The sequence below is a fragment of the Cyanistes caeruleus genome, chromosome 5, assembly GCF_971803275.1.
Source record: "Cyanistes caeruleus chromosome 5, bCyaCae1.hap1.1, whole genome shotgun sequence".
In the NCBI taxonomy this organism is placed as follows: domain Eukaryota; kingdom Metazoa; phylum Chordata; class Aves; order Passeriformes; family Paridae; genus Cyanistes; species Cyanistes caeruleus.
This window is the reverse complement of record NC_141705.1, coordinates 83,203,950-83,227,304: the sequence shown is the minus strand read 5'-3', so window position 1 is coordinate 83,227,304 and position 23,355 is coordinate 83,203,950. Positions and strand designations below refer to the sequence as shown.

Sequence of the window (23,355 nt, the reverse complement as noted above, 5' to 3'; positions counted from 1 at the left end):
ATCTATCCGTATATTTTCATATTGAATATTAACCAGCTTGTCTAGATATAGATAATTTGTATTTATTTCTTTTTTATGGCTATATATCTCTCTCTCTATCTATCTATCTATCTATCTCCCTATCTATCTCTTTCTCTATCTATATATCTCCCAATCTATCACCCTATATACATTTCTTTATTATAGATGTGTATATTTTCATTTCTATATTATTCATTTAAATGCCCTGCCTCTAAGCCTCTAACCAAATAAAAAACCAAAAGTCCCTTCATTTAACTCTTTTTAATATCTATTTCCATCATATTGATCTTCTTTATTTATACACATAGATATAATACATAACAGATATTAAAATATATTATATTAGCATCTATCCATATAGTTTTTATACTGATTATTAATCTACTTGTCTCGATTTGGATTACTTGTACTTATTTCTTTTTATCTCTTTCTCTATATATATAGATCTATTGAGCTTCCCTATATTTATTTATGTATACATTTATTTCTCTTTTTAATAATCTGCTTTTTGAAATTTGCATTTCTTTCTCTTGGAAACTCTCCCAATTCTTTCAGCTAACAGGTCAGAATGACAAAAATATAAATCCCTACTCAACCTCGAGTGCAGAACGCGCTCGTCTCTATGGACCTTAGGCACAGAAATTTCTCTCGGTGCATTTTAATACCTCAGGGATGCACACATGTGTTTTATACACTCCCATTTTACAGGGAAGTAAGAGGTGGAAAGACAAAACCCACTTTCTTAACCCTAAGCCGTTCCTGACATAACAAAACCCTAACGACGGAGTGCACAGAGAGGGGGTTCCTTTCCAAGGGGATTTGGAGAGGTCAATTCCTGTCCCTTGCCAATACCTACCGTAAAAACCAGAACAACTCCACAGGTTTTTGGATTCTGCACCCAGCCCTCCCAGGGAATTTCCTGGCAGCTCGGGGTCCCCTCTGGGCAAGGGTACCCAGCACCAGCCCTCCCCATTCCCCGCTCACCTTGCTACTCCAGCGCAGTGTGTCCCTCCCTCTGGCGGGGACCTCGGCGTGCCCCAAGGGACACGGGAGCCCCCCAGTCTCCATCCCATCCCCCTCAGCCTTTGCTCCTCACCCCCAAAGAAGGCAGAGAACAACTCCAACTGCCGGGGACAGCAGCACCTTGCTTTATTGGAAGCCTTTCTAGGTCCGGACTACAGGGCTGGGGTGATGGTGTTGCCTTCTGCATGCCTTTCCTTTGTGGACGCAAAGCCCTGAAGCAACCGGGATCCTCCTGAGAGGGCCACTCCATTCCAGCAGCAGTGGAATGGTGGTGGTTGTGTTTTTCTGGTTCACATTTGGTGCTTTGCATTTATTTTTAGGTAACTATGGTGGTTCATGTGTATTTCGGGTTCGATATGGTGGTCTGCAGATGCATTTTGGGTTGAATATGGTGATGTGCATTTATTTGTGGTTAAAAATGGTTATGCTCATGCATTTCTGGCCAAACGCGGTGCTGTACATTTGTGTGGTTTCCGGATGCTGTGCCACACGTGTTTTGGTGGGCCTGGGTGGTGTGGTTTATTTGGAGGGCTGTGTGGGTTGGTTAGTGGATGGTACAGCAGTGTGCATGTGCTGATGCGGTGTGGTGGATTTACATGTCTGCCGTGATGTATGTACTATTTATTGGAAATATTGGCAATATGATTTTGGTGAACATGGAGGGGTGTTGCTGTCATAGGTGACCTTGCAGTAGGGGGTGAAGAAGCATACATAACATATAAGCATATATAACATCTATACATATCTTATTCATACTGAATATTAATCTACATGTCTAAGTTTATATTACGTATATTGCTTTTTTATATCGATCTCTTAATGTATTTATTATAGATTCGTACATTTTAATTTCTATATTATTTATTTAAAAGCTCTACCTCTAACCAAATAAACACCAAACAGCCCCTTTACCTGAAATGGTAATCAAATATTTTTTCAATGTCTATTTTTATCAAATTTATATTTATATACTACATTGATATATGTATAATGCACAATATTTTTCCTGGTTTAGGGTAAATTTGGGAGAAAAGTTTTGAAGGGGGTTTTTAATAAAGAAAATTTAAGAGTTTTTTTTATTTTGTTTAATTTGTTTGGGAAAAGATTTCTTTGGGGGAAAATTGAAAAAAAATGTTTATTTAATGAGTAAAGTATTTATAATTATAAACAAATGACTAATAAATAATAAAATTAGTTGATGTTTGAAGAGATGGTCAATTTAGAAAGTTCTTGTTGGTAGGTGTAGTTTTGTTTCTTTAGTCATATATCAGTTTGTTTGGTGTTGCAAAGTGTTGAGGCCCAGACCCCCGAGGGCTGGATGTGTGAGTTTTTGGTGTTTGCGTTTTTCATTTAGAGTACATTTGAATACAGTTAAAAGAAAGAAAAAATATATATAGTTTGGAGAATTTTTTTCTTTTAGTTTGTTAAAAATTAATTCAAAGTAAGGGAGACTTTTGTTTTGTTGTAGGTAATATCGTTTGGAGAAAGATGTGGGTGAATGAGTGTTGTTTTTGAAAATAACTTGTGTGGGGTGTTTTGTTTCTTTTGGAAATTAGTTATATATATAGACAGATAAGAGTAGAGATATTGAGTAAAAAGTGAGGCTTATATGTATTTTTTATTTAACGCTTAGACTTTTTTTGAGGTACATATTTTTTGAGGTATATATTGTGTTACTTTTTCGTATTATTTATGATGTGTCATTTGGTTTTTGAGTTAAGACAATTTTATGGAGTTTTTTCTATTTAACCTGGAATTGATTTTAATTGCTTTTTTAAATACATTTTTTTATTTGTTACTGGGATTTTGGTTTTGTTAATGATATGTCAGGGTTTAGATTGGGTAGGGTTAGTTTGCTTGGTGGAGTTTGGGGTGTTAATGAATTAGGTGGCTTTTGCTAAATGTTTTTTAATATTTGAAAGACTTTTTTATTTATTGTTTTTAAGATGGTTTTTAATAGTTTTTTGGTTTAGTTTTTGTTTTGTACTTGGTGCATGGTAGGGGATATGGTATATTTACTGAATATTATGTTTTTTAGTTGAGGTGTTGATAAGGTTGTTTTTGAAATGAGTTTTATGGTTTGATTTAATTTTTTAGGGGCATTATGTTTTTAAAGGGCTTGTTTTTTAAGGTTAAGGATGATGTTTTGAGTAGCAGTGTGAGGTATAGGGTAGGTTTTTATTTATTTATTGATGTATTTTTATTATTGTGAGTATGTAGTGCTTATGTATGTTTGGGGTACAGTAATGTAGCTAATTTGTTAGGTTTCTTATATTTCTATTTGGATTATTGTTTCTTAGAGGGGGTTCATTTGTTTGATTGTAGTATGTTTTAAACTTATGGATAACGTGAAAAGTATTATTTATGGTTAAATTTATTTTTTGGTTTTATGTTTATTTGGAGATAGTATTTTTATTTTGATGATTCAAGGTATTATGAGATTATTGAGTTAAAACCAAATTTTTCCTGTATGGTTAATTACAGTTTATTTTCGATCTTTTTTTTTTGTAGTTGCATGTACCTGTTTATTTGGTGCTTTTTATTAGTTGTATTTTTGGGGATATGAATATTTATATGATGGATTTTTAAAGGTAGGTCGTTTTTGTAGTGATTTCTTATTTTTTAGTAGTTTAATTTTTTTATTGTTAATGAGGTCTTTATTTTTATACAGCATTGATTATTATTTATGAATTAGAAAGTAGCAATTTGGTTAGGTTGTTTTTAGTAATGCTGAGGGCTCATTGAATGGTTTTCAGTTTAGTAAGTTGTTGAGGTTTTTTTAAGCAGATTGGGTTGTGTTAGGTTTTATATAGCTTTTTGTGATTTGTTTTACTTTTATGATGTGGTATGAATTATTAGTAAAAAGAGTGTAGTGGGGTTTTTTTGCTCCTCCTCTAATAAACAGGGTATAATTACTAATACACTTTTAAAACATGTTACTGGGACTGGGATGTAGGGTAGGCCAAAGAAAAAATAAACTAAAGCTATTTGGTACAAATTTCAGTACTTTTATAAAGCTTTTATCCATCATTATTACTGAGCTTAGCTTAGCAGCTATTTTAATCTGTGCTCTTTTACTGTGAAAGTTATGTAGTAGGGACACTATTGGAGTTATTTTTGGATAAGAAAATAAACATAGGGACAAGAAAGGCATTAAAACCTCAAAAAAAGCTCAGAGACTAGAACAACATAAAGGCCTCCACCCTGAGAGACATGAACTTAAGTAACACCATTACAAAGTCCTTTATCCCAGCACACAGTAAGCACCAATACAACAAAATCAGCATAGGTTTTCCTTACTCTTCTGAACCCCACATTGGGCAGCAAATAATAAAATGCTTAGACAGCTAAGACAAAACTCAAAGCGCTGCAGGATAACTTCACAAATGCAGACATCTACTGTCAACCTAGGAAAAGCATGTAGATTCCAAAGTAAAACCTATGTCACAAATTTCAAATTACAGGGGCCTGGGACTTGGCCTTGTACACCTACAGCCAGGCTGGGCAGCAGGGCAGAGCAGCTCCGGGACAACTACACCCAGACACCCGTGACACACCAGACACCCGACGAGGGGACACAATGGGGAGACAAAACTCTGGGCCACAAGAACGGCGGCGAGGACTGAGAGAATGCGGAACGAGATGAGCCGGGTGAGAATGAAGGCGAGCTGATGAAGCTCACAGAACCCGGGAGGAAGAAGATGCTGACGGAATGACAAACTCCAGGAACCGCCAAGACGGAGGCCCAAGAATCTTACGGCCGCAATCCTCTACCTATCTTTGCGTTTCTTCAAGTCCTAAGCCGCAACAATGGATCCTCGCGGCGCACGGCTGTTGACACAGCTCGGAAGAAGACGTCTAAAAGACATCCGATCGGATGCTTTTCGAAACAGATGCGATTCCAAGGCCTCTGAGAGCAGCCGAGCCGAGGAGCCCAGAGATCGCAGATGCTATAAGTGACGCTGGGGTTTCTGGTAAGCCCCCAGAAGAGATAGGGCAAGGCACGTACAACACAAGAGGCACAAAAGACACAGAAGGCACGACGGACAAGTGACACGCCACGCCCCGAGGCTGCTCTGTCCTGCACACCTCAGCACTGTGAACAAAAGTGAGGCTCTCCCACCGTGCGGCCTAAGGGGCCACAGCCTGGACCTCCCCGTCCCCAAAGCTGACTCAACTATCCCAGGTCACAAGTCCCGACCCGGCACCCCGCTTTCATCCCCTCTGCGGGTGGTAGCCTTTGACTCAGCTCTCGGATGCCCGCTGGAGAGGATCCACACGGAGCGCCAAGGAAGGCCGCCTGGCTATCCGGGAAGTTCCTGCCATCGCCAGGCTGTCGTCTCTCCGTCAGCTACCAAAAATAAAACAGAAAATCAGCAGCTGATCTTTGCAGGGCGTCGGCCAAAACCTGACAATTCCGCTACTCACGGTCTCCTGCGAACGGCCGTGACCTGAGGCCGCACGATACGGCCACGCCGGGACCAGGCAGCGTCGTCGCAGGGCGCGCCTGAGTTAAGAGAAGAAAAAGTGATGTGGCGTTGCTGAGACTTGAACAGGCCCTCGCTCCTCCTCCTGACATCCCCAACTCACGGGAAGCCCTCGGCCCCTTCCTGAAGGCCAGCCACACGGCCCCTTTACGTGGAAAAGGCTCCGTCACGCGGTCCCTGTGACGCTTCCGCAGGGCTCACGGGAGCGGCGAAGCAGGCGTGCCGGCCGGCTGGCGACGGGGTCTCGACGAAACGCGACTGGACCGCCTAAAGCACGCAAACAAGGAGGGACGCTTGGCGTCGCACCTGAAACTGAGAGCCCAGCGATAACAACAGCCTCCCTCCACCGGTCAACGCTCACCTTGCCCACTTCACCTTGACTGCTGCTAGATGGCTCTATTTCCTAAAAATAAAGACAAAGAGGAGACCTGTAACACAGGGACCGGTTCCAGTTGCCCTGCAAAGACAAACACTGACTTACCTTCTCGGGGAAACCCCCTTACCCGGGATGGGGCGCTCTGCCACCGATTTCATCCGTCCGCATCTGAAAGAGAGCTGAGACAAAAGTCAAAGCGCTGCAGGGTAACTTCACAGCTCCGGACATCTTGTGTTGATCTAGGGATATGTTCTAGACCCCAACTACACCCTACATCACAAATTTCAAATTACAGGGGCCTGGGACTTGGCCTTTTACACCTACAGCCAGGCTGGGCAGCAGGGCAGAGCAGCTCCGGGACAACTACACCCAGACACCCGTGACACACCAGACACCCGACGAGGGGACACAATGGGGAGACAAAACTCTGGGCCACAAGAACGGCGGCGAGGACTGAGAGAATGCGGAACGAGATGAGCCGGGTGAGAATGAAGGCGAGCTGATGAAGCTCACAGAACCCGGGAGGAAGAAGATGCTGACGGAATGACAAACTCCAGGAACCGCCAAGACGGAGGCCCAAGAATCTTACGGCCGCAATCCTCTACCTATCTTTGCGTTTCTTCAAGTCCTAAGCCGCAACAATGGATCCTCGCGGCGCACGGCTGTTGACACAGCTCGGAAGAAGACGTCTAAAAGACATCCGATCGGATGCTTTTCGAAACAGATGCGATTCCAAGGCCTCTGAGAGCAGCCGAGCCGAGGAGCCCAGAGATCGCAGATGCTATAAGTGACGCTGGGGTTTCTGGTAAGCCCCCAGAAGAGATAGGGCAAGGCACGTACAACACAAGAGGCACAAAAGACACAGAAGGCACGACGGACAAGTGACACGCCACGCCCCGAGGCTGCTCTGTCCTGCACACCTCAGCACTGTGAACAAAAGTGAGGCTCTCCCACCGTGCGGCCTAAGGGGCCACAGCCTGGACCTCCCCGTCCCCAAAGCTGACTCAACTATCCCAGGTCACAAGTCCCGACCCGGCACCCCGCTTTCATCCCCTCTGCGGGTGGTAGCCTTTGACTCAGCTCTCGGATGCCCGCTGGAGAGGATCCACACGGAGCGCCAAGGAAGGCCGCCTGGCTATCCGGGAAGTTCCTGCCATCGCCAGGCTGTCGTCTCTCCGTCAGCTACCAAAAATAAAACAGAAAATCAGCAGCTGATCTTTGCAGGGCGTCGGCCAAAACCTGACAATTCCGCTACTCACGGTCTCCTGCGAACGGCCGTGACCTGAGGCCGCACGATACGGCCACGCCGGGACCAGGCAGCGTCGTCGCAGGGCGCGCCTGAGTTAAGAGAAGAAAAAGTGATGTGGCGTTGCTGAGACTTGAACAGGCCCTCGCTCCTCCTCCCGACATCCCCAACTCACGGGAAGCCCTCGGCCCCTTCCTGAAGGCCAGCCACACGGCCCCTTTACGTGGAAAAGGCTCCGTCACGCGGTCCCTGTGACGCTTCCGCAGGGCTCACGGGAGTGGCGAAGCAGGCGTGCCGGCCGGCTGGCGACGGGGTCTCGACGAAACGCGACTGGACCGCCTAAAGCACGCAAACAAGGAGGGACGCTTGGCGTCGCACCTGAAACTGAGAGCCCAGCGATAACAACAGCCTCCCTCCACCGGTCAACGCTCACCTTGCCCACTTCACCTTGACTGCTGCTAGATGGCTCTATTTCCTAAAAATAAAGACAAAGAGGAGACCTGTAACACAGGGACCGGTTCCAGTTGCCCTGCAAAGACAAACACTGACTTACCTTCTCGGGGAAACCCCCTTACCCGGGATGGGGCGCTCTGCCACCGATTTCATCCGTCCGCATCTGAAAGAGAGCTGAGACAAAAGTCAAAGCGCTGCAGGGTAACTTCACAGCTCCGGACATCTTGTGTTGATCTAGGGATATGTTCTAGACCCCAACTACACCCTACATCACAAATTTCAAATTACAGGGGCCTGGGACTTGGCCTTTTACACCTACAGCCAGGCTGGGCAGCAGGGCAGAGCAGCTCCGGGACAACTACACCCAGACACCCGTGACACACCAGACACCCGACGAGGGGACACAATGGGGAGACAAAACTCTGGGCCACAAGAACGGCGGCGAGGACTGAGAGAATGCGGAACGAGATGAGCCGGGTGAGAATGAAGGCGAGCTGATGAAGCTCACAGAACCCGGGAGGAAGAAGATGCTGACGGAATGACAAACTCCAGGAACCGCCAAGACGGAGGCCCAAGAATCTTACGGCCGCAATCCTCTACCTATCTTTGCGTTTCTTCAAGTCCTAAGCCGCAACAATGGATCCTCGCGGCGCACGGCTGTTGACACAGCTCGGAAGAAGACGTCTAAAAGACATCCGATCGGATGCTTTTCGAAACAGATGCGATTCCAAGGCCTCTGAGAGCAGCCGAGCCGAGGAGCCCAGAGATCGCAGATGCTATAAGTGACGCTGGGGTTTCTGGTAAGCCCCCAGAAGAGATAGGGCAAGGCACGTACAACACAAGAGGCACAAAAGACACAGAAGGCACGACGGACAAGTGACACGCCACGCCCCGAGGCTGCTCTGTCCTGCACACCTCAGCACTGTGAACAAAAGTGAGGCTCTCCCACCGTGCGGCCTAAGGGGCCACAGCCTGGACCTCCCCGTCCCCAAAGCTGACTCAACTATCCCAGGTCACAAGTCCCGACCCGGCACCCCGCTTTCATCCCCTCTGCGGGTGGTAGCCTTTGACTCAGCTCTCGGATGCCCGCTGGAGAGGATCCACACGGAGCGCCAAGGAAGGCCGCCTGGCTATCCGGGAAGTTCCTGCCATCGCCAGGCTGTCGTCTCTCCGTCAGCTACCAAAAATAAAACAGAAAATCAGCAGCTGATCTTTGCAGGGCGTCGGCCAAAACCTGACAATTCCGCTACTCACGGTCTCCTGCGAACGGCCGTGACCTGAGGCCGCACGATACGGCCACGCCGGGACCAGGCAGCGTCGTCGCAGGGCGCGCCTGAGTTAAGAGAAGAAAAAGTGATGTGGCGTTGCTGAGACTTGAACAGGCCCTCGCTCCTCCTCCCGACATCCCCAACTCACGGGAAGCCCTCGGCCCCTTCCTGAAGGCCAGCCACACGGCCCCTTTACGTGGAAAAGGCTCCGTCACGCGGTCCCTGTGACGCTTCCGCAGGGCTCACGGGAGCGGCGAAGCAGGCGTGCCGGCCGGCTGGCGACGGGGTCTCGACGAAACGCGACTGGACCGCCTAAAGCACGCAAACAAGGAGGGACGCTTGGCGTCGCACCTGAAACTGAGAGCCCAGCGATAACAACAGCCTCCCTCCACCGGTCAACGCTCACCTTGCCCACTTCACCTTGACTGCTGCTAGATGGCTCTATTTCCTAAAAATAAAGACAAAGAGGAGACCTGTAACACAGGGACCGGTTCCAGTTGCCCTGCAAAGACAAACACTGACTTACCTTCTCGGGGAAACCCCCTTACCCGGGATGGGGCGCTCTGCCACCGATTTCATCCGTCCGCATCTGAAAGAGAGCTGAGACAAAAGTCAAAGCGCTGCAGGGTAACTTCACAGCTCCGGACATCTTGTGTTGATCTAGGGATATGTTCTAGACCCCAACTACACCCTACATCACAAATTTCAAATTACAGGGGCCTGGGACTTGGCCTTTTACACCTACAGCCAGGCTGGGCAGCAGGGCAGAGCAGCTCCGGGACAACTACACCCAGACACCCGTGACACACCAGACACCCGACGAGGGGACACAATGGGGAGACAAAACTCTGGGCCACAAGAACGGCGGCGAGGACTGAGAGAATGCGGAACGAGATGAGCCGGGTGAGAATGAAGGCGAGCTGATGAAGCTCACAGAACCCGGGAGGAAGAAGATGCTGACGGAATGACAAACTCCAGGAACCGCCAAGACGGAGGCCCAAGAATCTTACGGCCGCAATCCTCTACCTATCTTTGCGTTTCTTCAAGTCCTAAGCCGCAACAATGGATCCTCGCGGCGCACGGCTGTTGACACAGCTCGGAAGAAGACGTCTAAAAGACATCCGATCGGATGCTTTTCGAAACAGATGCGATTCCAAGGCCTCTGAGAGCAGCCGAGCCGAGGAGCCCAGAGATCGCAGATGCTATAAGTGACGCTGGGGTTTCTGGTAAGCCCCCAGAAGAGATAGGGCAAGGCACGTACAACACAAGAGGCACAAAAGACACAGAAGGCACGACGGACAAGTGACACGCCACGCCCCGAGGCTGCTCTGTCCTGCACACCTCAGCACTGTGAACAAAAGTGAGGCTCTCCCACCGTGCGGCCTAAGGGGCCACAGCCTGGACCTCCCCGTCCCCAAAGCTGACTCAACTATCCCAGGTCACAAGTCCCGACCCGGCACCCCGCTTTCATCCCCTCTGCGGGTGGTAGCCTTTGACTCAGCTCTCGGATGCCCGCTGGAGAGGATCCACACGGAGCGCCAAGGAAGGCCGCCTGGCTATCCGGGAAGTTCCTGCCATCGCCAGGCTGTCGTCTCTCCGTCAGCTACCAAAAATAAAACAGAAAATCAGCAGCTGATCTTTGCAGGGCGTCGGCCAAAACCTGACAATTCCGCTACTCACGGTCTCCTGCGAACGGCCGTGACCTGAGGCCGCACGATACGGCCACGCCGGGACCAGGCAGCGTCGTCGCAGGGCGCGCCTGAGTTAAGAGAAGAAAAAGTGATGTGGCGTTGCTGAGACTTGAACAGGCCCTCGCTCCTCCCCCCGACATCCCCAACTCACGGGAAGCCCTCGGCCCCTTCCTGAAGGCCAGCCACACGGCCCCTTTACGTGGAAAAGGCTCCGTCACGCGGTCCCTGTGACGCTTCCGCAGGGCTCACGGGAGCGGCGAAGCAGGCGTGCCGGCCGGCTGGCGACGGGGTCTCGACGAAACGCGACTGGACCGCCTAAAGCACGCAAACAAGGAGGGACGCTTGGCGTCGCACCTGAAACTGAGAGCCCAGCGATAACAACAGCCTCCCTCCACCGGTCAACGCTCACCTTGCCCACTTCACCTTGACTGCTGCTAGATGGCTCTATTTCCTAAAAATAAAGACAAAGAGGAGACCTGTAACACAGGGACCGGTTCCAGTTGCCCTGCAAAGACAAACACTGACTTACCTTCTCGGGGAAACCCCCTTACCCTGGATGGGGCGCTCTGCCACCGATTTCATCCGTCCGCATCTGAAAGAGAGCTGAGACAAAAGTCAAAGCGCTGCAGGGTAACTTCACAGCTCCGGACATCTTGTGTTGATCTAGGGATATGTTCTAGACCCCAACTACACCCTACATCACAAATTTCAAATTACAGGGGCCTGGGACTTGGCCTTTTACACCTACAGCCAGGCTGGGCAGCAGGGCAGAGCAGCTCCGGGACAACTACACCCAGACACCCGTGACACACCAGACACCCGACGAGGGGACACAATGGGGAGACAAAACTCTGGGCCACAAGAACGGCGGCGAGGACTGAGAGAATGCGGAACGAGATGAGCCGGGTGAGAATGAAGGCGAGCTGATGAAGCTCACAGAACCCGGGAGGAAGAAGATGCTGACGGAATGACAAACTCCAGGAACCGCCAAGACGGAGGCCCAAGAATCTTACGGCCGCAATCCTCTACCTATCTTTGCGTTTCTTCAAGTCCTAAGCCGCAACAATGGATCCTCGCGGCGCACGGCTGTTGACACAGCTCGGAAGAAGACGTCTAAAAGACATCCGATCGGATGCTTTTCGAAACAGATGCGTTTCCAAGGCCTCTGAGAGCAGCCGAGCCGAGGAGCCCAGAGATCGCAGATGCTATAAGTGACGCTGGGGTTTCTGGTAAGCCCCCAGAAGAGATAGGGCAAGGCACGTACAACACAAGAGGCACAAAAGACACAGAAGTCACGACGGACAAGTGACACGCCACGCCCCGAGGCTGCTCTGTCCTGCACACCTCAGCACTGTGAACAAAAGTGAGGCTCTCCCACCGTGCGGCCTAAGGGGCCACAGCCTGGACCTCCCCGTCCCCAAAGCTGACTCAACTATCCCAGGTCACAAGTCCCGACCCGGCACCCCGCTTTCATCCCCTCTGCGGGTCGTAGCCTTTGACTCAGCTCTCGGATGCTGGGTGGGGTGGATCCACATGGGGTGTGAAGGAAGGCCTCCTCGCCATCTGGGAAGCTCCTGCCATTGCCAGGATGTGGACTCCTGGTCAGCTACAACCAAGAAGACCAAATATCAATGCAGGAGCTTAGTGCCACATCTGTGAAAACCCAGCACTTACCTTCTCTAGAGAATGCCCAGGTTCATGGGCTGCACACTTCACCCCACAGGGAGACAGAGGCTTGCTTCACAGCAGTATTGGCTGACAGCCAAACGACCACCACCTCAAGGAGGGGAGGAAGACTCTCCAGTCAGTGAGGGCCAGGGAGCCCAGGGTACCCCAAGGATAGAAACCCCAGCTTATATGACAGCAGTAGGCCCAAGCACTCACTATCGCTTCCTGGCTGGCCCTAGCACCAGGGAACTGCCTGCACCTCTCGGGGGTTCTGGCACTCTGCTGCTTTACGGTTCCTGCCTGCAGCTGTCTCAAGGAAACGGGAGCGCTGTTAGGGCTGCTGTTTAGGGTTTGAATAGTCCTGTACTCTACCTTATATCCCAACCTATACCCCTTTTATTTTCTCTGTTTGTCTCCAGCCCTCGAGCCCTTGACCTCTGAAGCCCTCCCTCAGCCTCTCCGTGTCACTGCCAAGCTGCCCCGCTGAACCCTACAAACTTACAACCCTACGCTTGCAACCGGGGATGCTCCTTATCCATAGGCCCCAAGAGATGTCCCTTAGCCCGGACTAGGCAATCCACAGTTGCTCCCTACCCTACCTAAGTTTGGCCCTGAGACAGGGCAGAGGCTGACAGAGCGGAACTCTTTGCGGAGGCCAGGCACGAAGCCTTACCAACCGCCGCCTCGAGGAGGGGTGGGAGCAATCCCCGGCTGCGGAGGGACAGAGAGCCCAGGGTGGGGCGGGGCGGGAAACCCCCTGTTTCCCCAACCCTGCGGATCGTCCCCCCACTATCTCTTCCTGGCTGGCCCTAGCACCAGGGAACTGCCTGCACCTCTCGGGGGTTCTGGCACTCTGCTGCTTTAGGGTTCCTGCCTGCAGCTGTCTCAAGGAAACGGGAGCGCTGTTAGGGCTGCTGTTTAGGGTTTGGGGTGGGGTACACCTGAACTCCACCTTACCTATACCCCTTCTTTTCACTGTTCACTCAGCCGTTTTATTTTTGGAATTCTTGTGACAGATTGAGGGCACTGAGGAAGGACTGCCAAGATGAAATCAAAAGGGAAAAGGAGAAAGATCACCCCTGCAAATCCACACTGGCTCAGCTGTTCAGGTGCTGCTTCCTGGCAGAAAGCTTTGTCCCTCACCACCTCCTTTATGCAGTGCTCCACGTCCAGTTGCATCCACGTGCTCCCCCAGACCCTATGAGATGCTCTCACCGTCACTCCATCAGATGCCACTGGGAGCCCACCAGAAACTCCTCTCCTTCAGCAGTTCCATGCCAAAGTTGATTTGCCACTCGTATTTGGCCCTGTAATAACAGCAAAATCATTGCCCTCTGTCAGGTACTTGTTGTTAGACACAGGTTTTTCCATAGCCATCTTTTCAAGAACGAAGTGCCATCCCTGCTTGATTGCTAAATCAACAGTAAATTCTGGAAAACCTAAATGAGAAAAAGAATCTAATATTACGAGTTAATATGGGAACCTTTATGTGATTAAACTAGTATGCTTTGAAATAAAGTGAATTCTTCCAGGTCTACTGCAAAAATCTAATTCCTAAAAAAAAAAATAACCAAAAAACAAACAGCATCAAATTCTCACACATATGATCAATAAAGTCACAATACCTCCACCAGCCAAGGGAAAAAAATCTTAACCTAGAAAAAATCCAAACCACCTCAAAAAGATTCAACACTGAAACACAATGCATCCTAACACTTCAACTAACAATACTAAAATAAATTTTAAAAACAAGTATTCCCTCTATCCACACCACCAATACCACATAAAACAAATAAAGCAGTCTCATCACAGCACCCCCAAATCAAAAACCTAAATTGCACTAAAATCTTTAAAATAATCACAAATTAACCCCAAAATAAAGTTTAATCTCACTAACAAAAAAAACCCCAAAACAGGTAACACAAACAAAAGCCACGCCATACAACCACCAGCAAAAACAGATGCTATGCTCTTTCACTAACAGTTCTTATCACATCAGCAAAGTTAAACATAAATAAAAAGCAACCCTATTGAACTCCACACATCACACTGAAAGGAATGATGAGCTTGTCTTTACAAACAAGCTGTGGGTCAGTTGATAAGATGTAGCTATCAGTGACAGACGACAGAAACAATGGGATGAATTCCAGTAGAAGATCAAAGAGGCACTGAAAGAACACTAGGAGTTCCATAAAAGTTAAGAAGGGATTATGCATTGGGGGTGGAGGGGGAAAAGGTACCCCAGGTGTCAGGCGTTCCAGGCAGTCTGTACCTGTCAAGTACCTCAGCCTATGGGGAAAGGGAGAAGGGACAAGCGGCCGGGAATTAGGATAAAAAAGGAGGCTGTGCCCTCCAAAAATTTGAGAAACCCCAGGGGAATGCCCCATGGCCTCTCCCTTTATTTGAATAAAGTAAAAGGACTCCTCTGTCTCCTTTTTGGATATAAACCTCTGGTGTTCGTGGAGTAATTTTCCTGACAACACCAACTATTAAAAGAAAAAAATCAAACCAAGTCACTGAACTCAAAGCCATTAAACTAACCCTAGACATTAGTAAAAAAACCCCAAAGCTCTACATTTATAGTAATACCTGAATAATTACCAAGACTCTATAAAAAATTTTAATAACTAATTAAAAACAAAAAAACAACCTAAACTACAACAAGTTAAAAAACACCACCCCCAAAAATATACCTATAAAAAGCCACCATATAAATGCCTGTGTCCCCAGAAATGAAGCTAATAAGAAACACCACAACAGAAAGGAATCCAAACTTATCATCAACACCTAAACTAAAAAACACAACATTAAATAAATAGAACATATACATTATTATACACCAACTACAAACCAAAAAAAAAGATACAATCAATTACTAAAAATCACCTTAAAACCACTCAAAAAACTGCCAAAAATTAAAAACTGCATCTAACAAAAGCCGCCTAATTAACACCCAAAACTCAGCTAACCAAACAAACCCTACCCAATCTGAACCCGTACATACAATAAACAAAACCAAATAATACATATCAAAATCTATTTTAATTGATTCTACCTAAAATACAAACCAACCCATTCATAAAAATCATCTTTATTCAAAAACCAGATTTCACGTAGTGAACACAAAAAAATGAAACAACACACTATGTGCCACCACAAAAACTAATATTGAATAAAAACCACATAAATAACTCTGCTTACTCAATATTACTACCACTATTTATATTTACCTGTATCTCTATAAAAGTATATCTAAAAGTAAAAAATAATTTGACCATTAAGCCAAAGATATACAATAAAAATTAAGATGTCCTAAAATTACATTATATCCCCACCATCTGCTTTATGCTTAAACAAATTCTGTAACTTCAAAACTAACAAAAAAAAAAAACTTTTAACGTACAATCTGTATACAATACTAATACACTCTACCCCAAATTCTCTCTCAACTCTATTGTTTATCAGAGACAACAAAAAATCCATTTTGTACTTTTTTGAAAATAACTTCTCATAGAGAGGAATGACAGGTTTGTCTTTACAAACAAGCTGTGGGTCTGCTGATAAGATGCAGCTATCAGTGAGAGACAACAGAAACAATGGGATGGATTCCACTAAAAGATCAAAGAGGCACGGAAAGAGTATCATGAATTCCACAAAAGCTAAGAATTAAAAAGGGATTATGCGTGGAGGGGGGGGAAAGGTACCCCAGGTGTCAGGCGTTCCGGGAAGCCTGTACCTCTCAAGTACCTCAGCCTATGGGGAAAGAGAGAAGGGACAAGCAGCCAGGAATTAGGATAAAAAGTAGGCTGCGCCCTCCAAAAATTCAAGAAACCCCAGGGGAATGCCCCATGGCCTCTCCCTTTATTCGAATAAAGTAAAAGGACTCCTCTGTCTCCTTTTTGGACATAAACCTCTGGTGTTTGTGGATTAATTTTCCTGACATCATTGATTAGTGAATACAAAATAATTGCCAAAACCATAGTAACTTCTTCTAAAACTGTTCAACTTGACTCCAATCCCAAAACCCAAGCTACCACCAAAACACCCCACGGCTCAAAAAGACCCCACGCCACATCCCAAACACACGTGAATAAAAACCACAAAACCTTCTAAATCTCCTGATCTCTACTCCACAACAAATAAACTATCTAACGTTATTCATTCTTCTTCCTACGCCCTACTTATTGAAATAAACATTTTTTTCACTTTTCCTCAAAAAAAAAATTTCCTTTAAAATCTATTAAAAAACTAACTGAAACCTGATTTCTATCAAGAAACACATTCATTTTAAAACATTTCCTCCCAATTGGTCTCAGACCTTTCCAAGGTTTGGATCCTGTTCCAGTGCACCTGAACCAAATCAACCTGCTCTGGCTCTGGAAACATCAACACCAAACCCAGAGCACGAAGCACCTCGCTGTCCCTACCCTGCTGTCCCCCGGCCCTGCTCTCTCGCATCCTACGCTGCAGAGCGCTGGGAGCCAGGTTCAGCCCCGAGAATTGTCACATCCATTCCCTCGGACATTCCAGCTTCCACGGGGATATTGCGGGGACCCCCTGCATTCCATTCCCCAGTACAGCACCAAGACAAAGTTCTCACTCGGCCCGCGTCTCCAGAAAATCGCGTGTAAGGCTTAAATAAACCCCGAGGCTTGAGAAATACAGTCTGCCCGAAAAGCCCAGCTCTGCATCCAGGGGAAATGAACATCACAAACAGATTCACACACCCCAGATGCACGGGACGCTGCCAGCTCGGACCTGCAGTTAACTCGGCAATGGAAAAACCTGAGCTCGAAGCCCTCCTGCGAGGGTACAAAAGGTATTGGACACAGTTTCTAGAAGGCACCACATCGTTATTTAAAGGCGCAGCTCGGCTAAAGAGCAATATCGACAAAGCCCCGAGACAAAAAGCCCGGCAGGTCGGGCTTTTCCCCCTCCCCTCCTCCCAGCGGCTTTTGCCAGCGCACTCTGAAGCTGACAAGCCACAAGTGTCCCCCAGCGCCCCCGCCGGGACTCGCTCCCGGGCTGGCGCCGCTCCAGGTGCGGGGGGACCGGGGGAGCCACGCGAGCCCCGGCAGCGGCGGCACTCGGCACCCGGGGGCGGCCCCGCGCTCCCGGCCGGAAAGCGGCTCCTCCGGCGGGCGGGGGCAGCTCCGGCCCCGGGAGAGCCCGGCCCGCCCAGCGGCACCGGGACCGGCCCGAAGGGGCCCCGGCGGTGCCCGAGCCCCGCGCCCGGAGCGGACAGCGCAGCCGGGACAGACACAGCTCCGCGCCGCGGCTCCCGCCTGCCCGCCCGGCCTCAGCACGGCTCTGTCACTCCTCGGGGGCTGCCAAGCCGCCAAATTCCCCAGGGAATGCCAGAAGCGCTGCCGTGCAGGGCTGTAAGGGGTCAGAATCGCTCTCAAAAGCAGCGCCACGGCTCCATGTGACCCCGCCTAATGCTGGAAAAGCCGGTGTTTCTGTCAATTGAACCCCGGAAACTGAGGCAATGGGGGGGTGTTCGTGCCTTCTTAAACCAATACGATGGCAAATAAATGAGTGCTCCCCCCCTTCAATTTAATCCCCTAAAAGTAAAAAGTTGTTTTTCGCTTGATTGAAATCTCTCAAATGATAGGAAAAGGGGAACACTCAATCAGACCCTTAAAAAGTAGTGACTATAAGGCTTCCTTCTCAATTTAAACCTCAGGATGATGGAAAGTGGGGGGTTCCCCTCAAGTCAAACCCATAAAATAGCAACAATATTTCCCCCCTTCCATTTAAAATGGAACATGGGGATTCACTGTTCACTGATACCCCTAACACCCTGGAAAAGGCAGGTTTTCCTCCAATCAGCACCCTTAAAATCATAGGTGGACTCCCCCCCAGTGTAAAAATAGATAATAACAGGAGTTTCTTCCCTCAATTTATGCCCCCCTTTTGTCCTCATAATACCCATTTCTTCCGGGGGGAATTGGGGAGCAAACGGCAAAATGAAATCAAAAGGGAAAATCCCTTTTGCAAATCCCTGCGAACCCACACAGGCTTACTTGGCTCAGATGCTGCTTTAAACAATGCTCCATGTCCAGGTGTATCCAGCTGTTCTCCCAGATCCTATGAGACACTCCCAGTACTACTCCATGAAATATCCCCCAGGAGCTCACCAAAAATCCCTCTGCTCCAACTGCTCCACACTCCATGCTCAAGCGAAGTGACAGAAACCCTCCCCCTAAAATAGCCCCGGGCAGGACCCACCCATTCTTTACCATAACTGCTCACACCTGGGGCTGCTCTGAGCGCTCATCAACCTCACAATTCAGTTTGTGCTGTTGCCATCCTACGGGTGAGGGGAGGGGCAGAAGGAACTTGTCGCTCATTCCCTGGACAGGACATTGTCTGCACCTGACACACTGGGGCACCAGGCTTTCCTTGCTATGGATCAGGACACTTCTCCTCCTCCTGGTGCCCAAGGCTGAAAATGGAATTCCACCTCCACAATTCCATGTGTTTGAGTTTCACAATTCCCAATGTAATTCCCCATGGATCATAAGCCATCACCTCTAATTTTTCCTCTAGAATCACTGCTGACTTGCCTTTCTGTGGAAGTGCTTGACGCATGGATGCAGAGTTCAGGGGCTTGTTTATGGCTTATCCTGACGAGCACAAATGAAATCCAAACACCCAGAATTACAGGGAAATATGGATAAAGTTTATAAATACTCCTCTTCCCTGCAAATCCCTGGCAACCTCCCATTGACCTTTTACTCTTAACCTCTGAATTTTGACCTTTGACTCTTGACTTTAGCTCTCTGAAGTTTGATTCCCTGATAATTGACCTTGAACCACATAACCTTGGAAAATTAACCCATAACATTGCACCTGGGACCCTTTACTCTTGATCTTTGAACACTGACCATTCACATGTGACCCTTGAAGTTTGAATCCCTGACTTTCCAATTTAACCATTGACCCCTGACCTTTTGCACTTGACCTCAGCCCTTTGACCCTGCCCCAACATCAATATTACTGACCTACAGTGATTTCAGCATATGAATGCTACCACAGTTATCTCACCCAGCCGTGTCAATAACACTATCAGTCTCTATCCCAGCCCCAGTGATTATAGCTCCAGCCCTAGTGATCCCTTCCCTGCCCCAGTGATTTCAGCTCTTGGCCCACGAGCTTTATTTCACTGCAAGCTCTCTTCTTCCAGCTCCACATCCACTTCCTTTTCCCTCCGCTCTGCTAGGTGAAGCTGCTCCAGGTTGAGACAAAGGGTCTTTGTTCTTGGTTCCAGCTCTGAGGTTTCACCTTAAGGCTGAGAAATGCCACTCCAACCCCATCCCAACCCCAAAGCAATCTTTACTGTATTTACAGCCTGCCCCGTTGTGTACCATTCTATGCTTGCTTCCCACATGTACAGTCACTATGCCCTCAGAACAGTGTTTGCAGCAGTCCCCATCCCAGCCCCAGTGACTTCAGCTTCAGTCCCACAAGCTTTATTTGACTGCCAGCTCTTGTGCTATCCTTCTGCCTCCTCATCTTCCCAGCAGTGCCACATCATGCTGCTTTCTGGCTCTCCAGGCAGGATCTCTGTTTTAGCTCTAGCTCTCTGTGGTTTGAGCTTAGCTCTTGAACTCACATTCCAGCCCCAACCTGACCATCCTTACTGGAGGAACAGCTCTGCAAGGCCCTATCCCCGCCCTTACACTGATTTCAGCTCCAGCCACGCAGTTCGCATCCCAGCTCCATATTCCTTATCCCAGCCCCACAACAGTTTTACCCTAAACCCTACCATGTTTCTGTCTGCTCCAGCTCTGCTTCCTGAGTTCCTGCTCCTCAGCTTCCCACTTCTGGTGGCTGAAAGTTGCTCCCGCTTCTCACTGCAACCCAGGGCTGTTGATAAGGCCACAAGTCAGTTATTACTATCACTTCAATGTCTCTAGATACTGTCCTACCCACCCTAATGGGAGCCCAACTTTGGGGACACTTGAGGCCTCTAGCCCAACAGGTACCTTCCCCCTCCCCCTGGGTCTCAGCCCAGCACTTGCCCAAAGGCCCCCCCTCACCCCCCCCAGGCATTACCAGGGGCTGGGAATAGCCATTGGGCCCCTGCTAGCCCATCCCAAAAGGTGCCCTTGGGCTGGTTCTCAGGCCCTGGAGCCCTCCCAGCCCCCAGACCCTCAGACTCTCCTTGGTACCAGCAGACAGGGGCTGCAAATCCCCCAGGCACCTCCTGCAGGCCCTGAGCTGCAGCTCCATCCCCTTCCCCCATGGCATTTATCCAGCTCCAGCCTCAGTATTTCCATTGCCCGTCCTGGAGCACCGGCGCTCCCTGGATCACACCCGCGCACCTCCCGCCACCGCCCGCCTCTCCGCCGCTCGCCGCCGCGCCACCGAACTAAGGCCCGCACCCCTCCAGCTCACGCTATTTATAGCCCACACCGGCCAGCCCAGCCAATCACAGCCCGAGGCAGCGCCGGGCCCGCCAATCCCAGCCCGCCCGTTCCCGCCGCGCTCGCCTCCGCGACCCCCCGCTGTCCCCTCAGGCCCCGCTCCCGCGATCCCGCCCGCTCCCCCCCTTCTCCCCGTTTCTTTGGGCGAAGTTACGGCCGGGACCTGAACGGGGAGCCCCCGCCCACCCTTCCCGGGACCCAGCAGCACCTCTCGGGGCTGCGGCAGCTCGGCTCCGCCGGCTCCCAAAGCGACAGCGGCCGGAGCGGCACCCCAGCAAAACGGGGGAGCGGGAACGGGCCACGACTGAGCGGGCTGAGCTTGGCGGGACCGCGCCTGGATTCAAAGGGCGGCTGTGATTGGCCACCTAGAACCCTGACCTAGAACCCTGACCTAGAACCCTGACCTAGAACCATAACCTAGAACCCTGACCTAGAACCATAACCTAGAACCATAACCTAGAACATGACCTAGAACCCTGACCTAGAACCATAACCTAGAACCCTAACCTAGAACCATGACCTAGAACCATAACCTAGAACCCTGACCTAGAACCATAACCTAGAACCAATCCACCGGGATTGGCGGAAGCTTTGAGGCTGCGGCCCATGGGAGCGCGAGGTGCTCAGTTAGGCGGAGCCAGGGGTCCTCGCAGGGTCCGCGGTCGCCCTGTGCCCCTCTCGCCAGACTCCCGTCCCCTTCTCCGGCCCTCTCTATTGCCCTGGTCCCGCCTAAAAGGCCCCCGCAGAGCCTCTATCGGAGCGCCCCAGCGGCACTCGGGGCAGGGGGCGGGGAGGGGCGTAGCCGCCAACTCGCCCGGGTGTGGTGCCAGCTCGCAAAGCTGCGATGGCAGCGCGGAGCAGGGAGCGGCGGTGGGGAAGGCGTGCACAGCTCGCTGCGGGCTCTGAGCGCCTCTTCCCTCGCAGCGGTTCCTCTTCTGCGAGGACTTGGACTGCCCGATTAGGTGCTGGCCGAGGTAAACACCTTAGCAAAATACCTAAGTGCCCGCCCCTCGCCTGCTGCGGGTCCGCTGCTCACCGTCCTTCTCCCCGCAGTCCGTCCGTGAAGCTGAAACTGATCTGCCGCCCGCCACTGCTGCTATTCTTAGCCGCCGGCCTGCACGGCCGCCGCTCCTTTTAGCGCAGTGTCCCTGCTCCCAGCCGTGTCACTTTACACACTTAACGCTATTTCACCCCTCCCTGCTATTTACAGACACCGCCCCGCTCACTCCCTCCCCAGGCTCGGCAGCCGCGGAACTGCCGTAGCTCCCGCTGCCGCCTCCCCCCCGTCACCCAGCGGAGCGGGGCAGGGCCCCGGTCGGGGCACAGCGGCAGTACCGCTCTGTGCCCACAAGAGCTCAACATAACATAACTGACTCAAAGGCAGCTCACACAAGAAGGGAAAGAGGAAAGAAAAAAACATCTGCGGAGCTCAAAAGCAGAAACTCTCTATCTGTGTGCACTAACATCCATGATTTTTTACATTTCCATTTTTTCTTTACATTTGACTTCATCCCCAACAGTTGTCTAAGAAATAATGTTATTAAATCTTTGTTTCTCTTGGTACACCTTGAAAACTTGGTGTTGCTCTGTATGTGTGGCTTTGGCCACGCTTGTGGACATGTAAAGTCAGTACTTGGAGTCTTCTGGACACATAATGGGAAAAGTGTGTCGGAGTGGATAAATTGCTGTTCTGTACATCTGTAGTGGTGCTGAGTTTTCCTTTGGTTAAGGAGACCTTAACCACGTTCACGGTGGGGAAAGCTGATGGACTCCTGACTGCAGGGCTGGGGTGATGGTTCTGCCTTCTGCATGCCTTTCCTTTGTGGACACAAACCAGTGCAAAAGCAAGGTCCTGAAGCAACCGGGATCCTCCTGAGAGGGCCACTCCGTTCCAGCAGCAGTGCTGAACACACTCCCCCTCCTCTCCCAGTCCTGGCCAGCGCTACAGCAGGCAGAGGAGGGAGCTGCCTGGGGAAAATGGAATCTTGGCCCTGCTCCACCAGGTACCAACCTCTTCCTCTGCTAGACAATGTGCCTTCACACAAAAGACGAGTCCCCAAAGGATGGGCCTTGCAGGCTCTTGCCTTGGAGTGGGAGCAGCTCCACCCTGCTTTTATTCTGGTGGCAGCTTGCTTCCTCCCAAGGTAGACACTGGTGCTCCCAGGGTGAGCACTCCCGGTGGAATGGCCAGGCCTCCCAGCCCTGCAGTTTAAAAAGGAGCACAGACACACACACAGAGAGAACCATGGACAGGTGAGAAAGAAATGCTCCGTGAGGCGAGGCTGGCTTGAACAGCTGCATCCTGGGCATTGCTTTGTTGTCTCCCATCACCCAGCTCTGCAGCCAAGAGGCCCCTGTGGTCTGTAGCACCCGCTTGGTGCACGTGGGACCGCTCGGGAAGGCGGCCAGAGCAGGACGTGCTGGGGACCCGGGTGCAGCAGCCACGTAGAAATGCTGTGAGGTCCAGAGACACCGAGCGGTACGGCCAGCCCGGGTCACAGCCACGCTGGAAGGGGAGCGGGAGCTGAGAGTATGGGATGGGGTCATACTTTGTTCCAAGGCAGGTAAATTCCCCACCATTTTTCCTTGTTATTTTGAACTCTAACAGCATCAAACACTTTGTGCTTCTCTGCGTTTAACATACAGTTTTCCAGTGAGTTGGCTGCTCACGGTTTTTCTCTGTTTCACCA

The 23,355-nt window shown here is 49.8% G+C and overlaps 2 long non-coding RNA genes across 3 annotated transcripts; both read right to left on the bottom strand.

Moving 5' to 3' along the window:
• Nucleotides 1-3,678: 3,678 nt before the first annotated feature.
• LOC147653343 (uncharacterized) lies at nt 3,679-12,318 on the bottom strand. 2 transcript variants are annotated; one of them, XR_015287392.1, is made up of 15 exons: nt 12,240-12,318; nt 11,117-12,171; nt 10,975-11,016; nt 10,717-10,880; nt 10,555-10,633; nt 10,328-10,477; nt 9,423-9,463; nt 9,281-9,322; nt 9,023-9,186; nt 8,861-8,939; nt 7,707-8,783; nt 7,587-7,628; nt 5,635-5,798; nt 5,473-5,551; nt 3,679-5,395 (listed from the first exon to the last, which is right to left on the bottom strand). It is a non-coding gene; the product is annotated as an uncharacterized LOC147653343 (long non-coding RNA). The 2 variants fall into 2 exon arrangements; XR_015287393.1 differs by lacking the exons at nt 8,861-8,939; nt 9,023-9,186; nt 9,281-9,322; ... (5 more) ...; nt 11,117-12,171; nt 12,240-12,318 and adding exons at nt 5,893-5,934; nt 6,013-7,089; nt 7,167-7,245; nt 7,329-7,492 and having other exon boundaries at nt 7,729-8,566.
• A 1,061-nt stretch (nt 12,319-13,379) lies between these two features.
• Nucleotides 13,380-20,995, bottom strand: LOC147653342 (uncharacterized). The gene is made up of 3 exons (XR_015287391.1): nt 20,874-20,995; nt 20,005-20,105; nt 13,380-13,540 (listed from the first exon to the last, which is right to left on the bottom strand). It is a non-coding gene; the product is annotated as an uncharacterized LOC147653342 (long non-coding RNA).
• Nucleotides 20,996-23,355: the final 2,360 nt, after the last annotated feature.